Raw genomic sequence first — 10359 nt, forward strand, 5'->3', positions numbered from 1 at the left:
CACCGCGGCCGGCGTCCAGGCAAAGCTGTGGTCGAAGTACACACCATGGCGGTGTGAGTGAGTGAACCCAGAGGAGAGGTGGTGGAGGGAAAGATTCGAGTTCAGGGAGAAGGGACCAGACACAGGCTGCAATTGGAATCCCCAACCAGAGCCGTCATTGCAGGAGATGGATCGTCACGTTACGGAGAAGGAGATGGTGATTGGAATGATTAGGCACACTGTGAATGTGTGTGGTATAACTGGCAAGCAGCTGTTGTCGCCTGATCCGCAGTGGAGGAATCCCAGCTTCTATGAGTAGGCTGTTCACAGGGCTCGTAGGAAAGATCCCGTCGCAATGCGAATTCCACAGTAGCGTATAGGATTCAGCATCCGCAATGCTGAGAGCGATACTGAACCATATGTCAGGCCCTCATAGTCAAGACGGTACAGTACAAGGGATTTGTGCAGCTGTAACAGTGTAGGGCGATCTGCACCACAGTCAGTGTGACTCAGACAACGAAAAAGTTAAGATGCTGCCAGCATGGGGAAGCCAAGTTAAGCAGCGTCGATAACAAGTCCTAAAAAGGAAAAAGAGTTCACTAAATTAAGGAGACGGTCATCAACATAAATGTGTGGGTGCGTGTGAACTGTACGAAGGTGGTCGACGTGCATGACGCAAGTCTTGGCGCCTGAAAACTGAAAGCCGTGGCTGAGAGACCATGACTGAGCCTTTCGTATGGCTCTGTGCAGCTGATGTTCAGCCACATCAACAGTATATGAGGGAAAGGAAATGCAAAATTCGTCAATATATAAGAATGGTGATACTGAGGACCCCACAGCTACTTCGAAACCATTAATGGCCACTAAAAATAAAGAAATGCTCAATGCAGAGCCCTGCGGGCCTCCATTCTCTTGAATATGGGGTTGGGGGGGGGGGGAGGGGGGAGGGGACTGTGTGAAGCACTGGCTCGAACTCTGAAGGTGTGGAGCGAAAACGTTTAATATAAAAGTCGGAAGTTGGCACTGAAGGCCCCACTCACGTAATGTAGTGAGGATGTGAGGTCAGAGGCTTTCGCCAGGTCAAAAAAGACGATAATAAGGTGATGATTGTGGCAAAAGACCGATCGGATGGCAGACTCCAGTTATGTCAAGTTCTCAGTGGTGGAGCCACCTTTGCGAAATCAGCCCTGGTATGGAACCAGATGGCCCCGAGACCCAAGGAGCCAACAAAACTGCGGGCTCACCATACGTTCGAGCAGCTCGAACAGAACGTTTGTGAGGCTAAGCGCTAATAGCTGTACATAAATAACAGGATATCACGCGGTTTTAGCACTGCAACGATGATACTTTCTCGCCAATGCGACGAGAATTCGCCATCGCTCCAAATGCGGTTGAAGACGGCAAGGATGTGGCACTGGTGATCCACTGGTAGATGTTTAATCATTGGTGACGGATTCGGTCTGGCCCAAAGGTAGTATCGGGACAATGTGCAAAACCACTGAGAAACTACCACTCACTGAATGCAGCATTATAAGGCTCTGGGCGGAGTGTTGTGCCCCCTATGTTTTAGGGTATGAAAGGTGGGGTGGTAATTCTCAGACGCAGAGGTTCGAGAGTAATGCTCAGCAAAACGCTCTGTGATTGTATATGGATCGGTAAATACAGCCCCATGAATGGAAATCACAGGTATACCTCGCAATTTCCCCTTTCTAATTGGTCTACCGGATTACGATATAATTGACCATGATCGCGTATGCTTAGTGAAATTTGACCGTGAATATGGCTCTCGTTACCAAAGGAAAATAATTCCGGTTAGTAGGAGGGAAGTGTATAGCAGTCCCTTCTGAAGGAAGAATGTATACTGAACATAATTTAAATACTAATGATAGTTTTGAAATGGGTGGAATATAGTGCAATCGCTCGTGAACCACGCGGGGGGGGGGGGGGGGTGAGGGGGTTGGGGGGTGGGAGGGTGCCACGTAATATTTACTACAAAAGTTGCTGATAATACAAAAAATACTGAATAGCTAAAAAGTGGATAATTAAACGGTCGCAAGCCAACTAGAACATTGAACCTCCAGATTCTTAAGAAAGGCAATCGCAAAGAAATTTAAGCAAGTCATAGGAGGCATGACAACAGACGGCTGTCACGATTTTCTGCAACAAAACAGTTCAAGAGAAAATAAATAAACAGAAAGCATCGAGTTTGCACTTACTTATTCTGAAATACTAAATTTGGAAAGTAAAGTTAAAAGAAGTTACAGGTTACAAAAATGACTAACTGCAACTTGAACTTTGTTATGTAATAAACGACATTCAGTAACCTCAGTGGAACGTAATACAAAATTTAGAAGAAGGCAAGCAATTTACTTTTGATTGTTGAAAGACAAAAATGAATTTACTTCGAACAAAGGAGCAGCTGATCTTAAATTTAATATAACAACAGTAAAATACATACCTAGCCAGCAAAGTGACGGGCTGAGCTAAATACAGAATAAATGGAGATGGCGCTCTCTTAATTTGTGCTGTACCTTTAGTTAGTAGTTTTTGCCAGTGAAATTTTACGTTAATTTAAGTGAATAAAGTTAATCCTAAAACTGCAAATTAGTTAAGCCTCTGTTACCAAACAGATGAATTAACAGTTACTGAGGCAGAAAATTTGGACTGAAACTAATCATTAGCGAACAAAGGAAACTCGCAGTAAATAATCAATTTTCTATTTTTGCGACACTTGGTGTTTGCACAGAAAGGAGAGGGATGCTGCTTGGTAATAATGTCTGAGGACAATGACAGCACAGGTACCCTTTAGTTTTAACTTTTGCAGGTTATTATTCAGGTTAGTCATACTTTGTGAAAGAAATATCACTGGGTAATGCCTACACAATAGTAATAATATTTTGTTACTTAACAGTCTTACGACGTTGTTGCTGTGCAGACGACGAAGAATGTAGCCGATGACAATGGTGAGCTGCTGCTGCTGCTGCTGGTTGAGGGTCATGATTCGTCTCCAGAGCCACGGTTAAGTATAGAACAGGCAGCAGAACTGCAGCTTCCTCCTCCTGCCCACTCGTACGGTGCTCTCAGTACTCACGGATTAAAGAATTAGATGCGCGTACGCTGGTGTGATCATTGCTGCACACCGCGTCTGGGGAGTGCCAAACAAACGTTTCCGCTCTATTTGATGTCTCAAGCTGCTCTGCTGTCTGTGTTCACATCATCACAGAGGGCAGAGACTCTCCATATACAAAGATAAACAATGGCACAGTCGTTGCTGTCGATGCGTTTAAATAAAGTTCCCTTGGCTATTAACCAGCAACTTACAGTATTTACATTATAAATATAGTCTTTTATGTGTATTCATAAATAAATCCACTATTACATCCATTACATATTAAATATACCTTCTCTGATAAAGCTTATACATTCAGAATTAGAAGTAAAGTACAAATTATCAACGGATAATAAACAGCGAAAAATTTTGGATAGTGAAAAAGGTATTTTATCTACATTTTCCATGTTACAACCTACAGGGGTCTGATATCTGTAAAGGCGTCTGATCTTAGCCCAAACGTGGGTGGGGAAAGGTTCATATTCCAATGGTGGAGACTTACCATTCCCACCACTCCTCTAACCTTCTTTTCATTATGGATCCGGGCACAGAGCTGTTTGAAGGCAATGAGGTGATCCAATGATTGGTGTCGCTTATGACATGTACGGCCTGCCTACGACCTGTAATGGCCACAGCGATTTCTGGCGATCACCTCGGCTCTGTCTTTCGCTCGTAGCAACCCGAGGAACAAGGGATTGTTATTCAGGTGCAGAAGCAATGGTCTTAGTAATATTCTGGATCAGCACGTCGATGTTGCCATGCGTTGGAGATTCAACAGTGGTAGCAGAAGTGAAAGTGTCCCAGTCAGCCTTGGTAAGAGCCCAGCTAGGCAAGCGTCCAGGTGAGTGACACCAGGAGAGGGAGAGAAGGTGCCATAAGTTGACACTACCGCACAAGTTGCCGTGAGTATGTGCCATGTGCCACACTGAAATGAATGGGGACACCTGTATTTAGGAGGGAAAGATCGAACTGAGTTAGTAAATATTCGACGTCTTTACCACGGCCAATAATTTTGATTCCACTTTTGTACACATGGAGACATTGGAAGTTAGAGTTCCAAGAGACCCCTTCCTTGTGAGATGAGCTAGAGATGGCTGTTGCTTCTCCAGCTGGGGATTGAGAACCGAGGTCCCTGTCATCCGGGAAGGAGGGGGCATTGCTTCCAGAGTAGGTGCTTTTGGAGCAACAGAAGAAGATGAGTCCCCAACCACCAACGGGGCAGATGTAGTCAGGCAGCCATGAGAGCTGTAAGAGTCATAAACGTGGGGACTACCATCGCCAGCAAGGGCACATCGTCGTAGCTGCATCATAGGACAATGTCAATCGAATGCGATTCACCTGCTCATATTTCTTTTATGCCTCTTGGTAAGTCAGCTTGTCCAGGATCTTGTATTCCATAATTTTCCTCTCCATGCAGTCCAACGAGCAGAAGGGGTCGTGCTCTACACAGCTGACACAGGTGGGAGGAGGGTCACATGAAGTATTTGGACGAATATTTCACGGAACATTGCTATATCACCTCCTTGACCTTTCCAGGTATCGAATCACCCTCAGAGGCCAAGATGCAGGCACCAGTAGCAACGCTATTATCTTTTACTCCCCTATTGACGCGCTGGAAGAAGTGAACACCTCATCAGCCTTAACTGGCGTGTAGCTTGTCGCCCGACTGCAATAGGAGGTCTCGATGAAAAATATTCTCCTGGACCATGTCTATGTTTTTATGGGGAGCGACTGAATTGGGAATTGACCCAGCTTGTCGCAGGCAAGCAACTAAGTATTGAGGCGAATATGGCCTTCTTGTTGTCCGTGGTAAACCAAGATCCCAAGTATCTGAACTGATCTACTCTCTTGAACCTCTTGCCATCTATCTCAAGAAATTCTACCTGCTCTTGTCTTCTTCCTAATTGCGTGAACTATGTTTTGTCTCTATTCGCTTTGAGCCCTACCTTCTGTGCATAATTGTCCATTTTCTGGTGCATTTCTTCATTTCTTTCAACTCGTGCTTTGATTAACTTAATAGTACTATGTCATCCTCGGACGTGGATGGATTAAATGGAATACCAAAACAGGATGTACCCAGGGAGGCGAAAGATTTGGGCGTCATACTTGTTGGCACTGAAGTCTAGAAATCCTTTCTTAGAGACTACTGGAGTCATTCAGCCACCAGCAAAAGACGAATTGGTCTCCTTCATTGCAGGTCGTCTGCCCTCATGCCACCCACTCTGACCAGCGACTCTCCCCATGGGTGCCACCCAGCCTCAGCAAAGGCCACCTAGCAGGATGGCTGTTGCCATGAGCCCTGATGCCCAAAGAAGTTGGGCATATTCTTTGGCAAATATGGGGATTTTCCAGCTCAGGCACCATCAATGCAGTCTCTGTGTTGTCAGGGGGCTGCAACCGAAACAGTTCCTGCTAACCCCTCCACGACTGTCTGGCTACCGCACTGGATTCTGTGTGCCAAAACATCCATCGTTATGGTGGGTGCAGAAAATTACAGCGGTATTTCGATGTAGATTATGAACCCCTTAAGATGTCCTCACCCAGATAGCTCGATTACAAGTGGAGCTGCAGAGCCATGATAACAATAGGTGCAGAAGGTCTCAGTGCATCACATAAGGCGTCCTTCTCCAAATGACCCACACTTCTGAAAAGTTTGGTAAACCTGGTCAAACACTAAAAGGGGACCATAATACTCCTTTTAGTCACCTCTTACGACAGGCAGGAATACTTCGGACCTGTTCTAATCCCCAGACCCGCAGGGTGGTATAGACCATTTAACTGCGCTTTTATCATTCTTTTATGGATCTACTTAAAAGAGCGTGAACGAAGTCTTATCTCGTTTTAGCAACTAATTCAAGATGCAACACCGAATGCATTTTAGTAGAGTTAAATCTCCATCGTGAAGAATCTACACTCCAATAATGGCTATGTTCTTCATTGACTTGTCACAAATAGTTGGATGATATGATTTTCAACTTAAAAGTGTCATAAATGTCAGAATTAGCCTCTCTGTTGTCTGAAATATATGCTTCATGTCATATTCTTCCTCCTATCTGTGCTAGTTCTGTAGAGACGGCTGCTGTGTCTGTGCATTGAGTAAGGCGCGAGGTTTCTCGGAAATAACAAGTACATTCACGATATCGGCATTTTGACAGCTCAGCTGTGAGTGTGGTTTTCCATTTATAGGGAAATTATATTGCAGAGTGGACACTACTCGCAGCGGAAGAGCTACTCTACATGTCACATATAGTAAAACGGAAAATGTTTTCTTGTTCGTTTTCCTATGAAATGGGTTGGAGTTGAGGCATTGACAACAAAATAAGCAATCGTATCGCCTCGCTGTTTTTTATTTAGCGCTTTTGCGAAAACGACAGCGGACTTGTCCTTTGAAGATAGATTTTTCTCTCTTTACAAGTACGGTGTTACTTTTTATTCTCCTGTGCTTTTCTTGCCCTCCATCGAATGAATAAACTGATCTGGAATTTCGTTTCTCCCTCTTCTTCGTAATCGGTATATGGATACAATAACATTGTTGTTGGATTGTAAGGATGATGAGTATTTTCTTAATGAGACGTTACTCTCAGTGTTCCAGAAAGTTAAATTACGTGATTCTCAGACGATGTATGATGGTACTGGAATAGCACGCCGGAATTTTTAAGTTTCGTCTACAAAGACTGTTGGACAGGACAATGAGTTTAAGAATGTGCCCTGCAGGAATTACGAGGCAACATGAGATCGCCTTCATGCCTTGTACAAAGGGATTGTTGCGCAGAGACATGATACGTTAAATGCGATAACATGGAAGTTGCACGTGATAGAACCGTGTGTGGAATGCAAGTGGAATGAAGTGGAGCGCTGTTCACATAGCTAGATAAAAGGTATGCGGTATTCAAACGTTTCACTCCAGAAAGGACAAGTTCAGACGCATTCGCCGCCTCCATGTTTTTTCGCGGACATGACTTTGTAAGTAATAAATTCATGTCGACCTGATCCTTCATGATGTAGCTGTATTCTGGCCGAATTATCCTGTCTAAATTTGGTTTAAGCCCTTTTTTTATACTCATTACTACCACTTTAGTTCTCTCTTACTGTAGCTGAAGTACAGTTAACACTGAGTAAGCGCAAATTGGGTAAAATATCTGGATTAGACGACATACGAGTAGAGCATATTAAGAACTTTGGCCCTGTTGCAATGCGTTGGCTACTGAATTTGATGTACAACTGTGTCCAGGAAAGCAAGATCCCCGAAGTCGGTCGGAGGGCTACAGTCACGACTATCCCTAAACCTGGCAGAGATCGCCTGGATAACAAAAGCAACAAACGTATTTCCTTGCTCTGTCACCTCTAAAACTGTTGGAGGGGCTGGTCTTTCAGAGACTGATAGGAAAAGCCCTGGAGCGCTCGCTTATAGCACAGCAAGCTGCATTCAGAGAAGGAAAAAGCTGTACAGCACAGATATTGAGACAGCGCATCGTCGATGGCTTCGAGACACGTCTCGTCACAGGCATTGTGTTCATTAACCTCTCTGCGGCTTACGAATAAGTTAATCGGCAGCATCTTCAAACAAAAGAGTATAACATCACTGAAGACTTCGTGTACAACGTCAGAAACCTTCTCCAGAAGCGGAGATTCATCGTGGAATTTCATAGACAATGATGCAAATGGAGAACACAGAAGGATGGTATACACCGAGGTAATGTGCTCGCACGCAGTATGCTCGCATCTTTGCTATTTAACATCTGCGCTAACGACTAGCCATCCCCCCCACTTGCTCTCGGCTGTGGCATGTCATATTTGTGCCAACTTTTTAGTGCAGTGTTTAAGTGAGTGTTCAGTGTTGTGCGTCTTTCCAAAGTGTTGCGAACAGAAATCATGTTGTCGCTGGGTGTGAGTTTTATATCTCTTGCGAACGGAAACCACACTGTCGCCATCTTTTTAAATTGCCTGTCTATTATTTTTCCGCTTCCTGTGTATTTTATTAGCATCATCAACCCTTTGTTTTATGTTTTAAGTTCCACAATTTTCCGCCATTTTACATTTAAGTCACCGATTTTATCGCCAACTTTTATTATTTATTATCTTCATCTTTTTAAAACAAATTCTGTAGGCTGAAGAGCGGCGTAATAAGCTGCTGCCAGCCCGCCTCCTTCAGGGGGAATTGAAACTCAATAAAGAAAAAAAAAAAAAAACAACAAAAAAACACTAGCCATTGCTTGAAGGAACTCAGAGTCTTGTCTACACTGATGACTGTGCAATCATTGCTCAGGCCGAGTGTTTTGTATTCCCTGTCTGAGGTTTTGGAAGAATGTACCACCTATTGCAATGAAAACGACCTGAAGCCGAAATCTGCCAAAACTCAAACCTGTGTATTCCACCTTAGGAATATAAAAGCAGCTTAAACCCTTCAAATCTGGCAACAGCCTTGCCGCAGTGGATACACCGGTTCCCACCAGATCACCGAAGTTAAGCGCTGTTGGGCGTGGTCGGCACTTGGATGGGTGACCATCCGGGCCGCCATGTGCTGTTGCCATTTTTCGGGGTGCACTCAGCCTCGTGATGCCAATTGAGGAGCTACTCGACCGAATAGTAGCGGCTCCGGTCAAAGAAAATCATCGTAACGACCGGGAGAGCGGTGTGCTGACCACACGCCCCTCCTATCCGCATCCTCAGTGAGGATGACACGGCGGTCGGATGGTCCCGATAGACCACTTGTGGCCTGATGACGGAGTGCTTCTTTTCTTCTTAAACCCTTCAAATCATACGGAAAGGAACTGTTCCTGAACACTGAATCCCTAAATATCTGGACCAAACACTCACATATAAGAAACAGCGCCTAAAAAAGAAACAGAAAGTGGGGCCTTCCTGCTGAGTTATGTTTCCACAAGTGTGGTGCTGCGCAAATTAACAACCATCAACTATACTGTTCTTTTCCTCCAGCCAAATAAACCATGTGAGATCTAATGAGGGCGATACCGAATGCACTCGGAGTGTTCAATTTCTGGTCAATCAAAGAGCAAACTTATGTCAACAATCGATTTCCTTTGCTTAATTAAATACTTTGCATTTCTGAAACGAAAATAAATAAATTTCCACAAACGTGACAAGCAGTCGAAATTAGCTAATCGAACGATTAAATAAGAATCACGTTACAACCTACTACGGACCATGTTTACGTTTATTAAGCACCTAGAGGCTGTGGATTCCCACAATACAAAATTTTAAATAAATTTTCGTTTTGCGACGTGTCTTGTCCTAGATAAGAAAGATGTAGAGATTATTCCGTAAACAGTGGATGACGATGAAAAACAGTCCAACTAATTCGAAATAAGTTGTGTTTAATAAAATAGTGACCAGAGAGAGGAATGTATCACCTTTTAATAGTAACCCGTATGGAAAATTTAATGGATCCTAAAAATCATATCGTTGTACACTTATGGTCATCTTTTTCTAATTAAGAGCCATTTTTAAATAATAATTTAAATCAATTATTAGTTTTTCAACCAAAAAAAATGCCGTTTCGTCTCATAATAACGATGTCCTTTCCCATATCTGCTACAGAGGAAACTTCAGAAAATTAGCTAGTATTGGAGTATAGCTAACAGTGCGTGACCACAAGGACTACATGGTGAAGTTTCCTTCTTGCCCGAAGTCTAGAATTTAATTCATTTTACTTCTATTCCTGAATAACGGTCTATCACTTTATATACAAATGACTTGGGTCTATCATTATCGATCTTCAGAATCGATGACGGATCTTCGGGGACAGGACCAATTTATTAAGGCACAAGGTGCCGTGGAGATAAGACGTTGCTTTCGTATTCAAATACCCGTATTGTCACCCATATTTAGCTTTTCCGTGACGTTGTTAAACGGCGAAGGCAAATATCGGATGGCTTTTTTTAAAACGATCTCTTCCCGCACCCTTCACCAATCCGAGCTCGTAAGAAGAAATGAGAGTCGACGTGGAACAGATAGGGGATCGACTATTAGAGTTTAACAGAGCTTTGGAAGATGTCTATTTAAGCTGGTTTATAGAAGACATGAATCTGAAGATATACGATATAACTTTGTAAGAGATCCATGATTAAGGAATTTGTTGTTAGCGCATTCCAGCAGACGTAATTTCGATGTATTGCTCACGCGCTGCCTGCGATATGTAAGGTATAAGAGAATCTCAGACCAAAGAGCAGTGCTGTATGGAGTAGGAACTGTGTGGTAGTAGGAGCCTGAGCGTTGTAATGTAAGGTAAAAGCAGCCTCGCCCATATGTAG

At 43.6% G+C, this 10359-nt stretch overlaps 1 pseudogene; it reads left to right on the top strand.

Moving 5' to 3' along the window:
* The first annotated feature begins 8500 nt into the window (after positions 1-8500).
* LOC124790542 lies at positions 8501-8618 on the top strand (annotated as a pseudogene).
* The last annotated feature ends 1741 nt before the right edge of the window (positions 8619-10359 follow it).

The sequence above is a fragment of the Schistocerca piceifrons genome, chromosome 3, assembly GCF_021461385.2.
Source record: "Schistocerca piceifrons isolate TAMUIC-IGC-003096 chromosome 3, iqSchPice1.1, whole genome shotgun sequence".
Lineage (NCBI taxonomy): Eukaryota > Metazoa > Arthropoda > Insecta > Orthoptera > Acrididae > Schistocerca > Schistocerca piceifrons.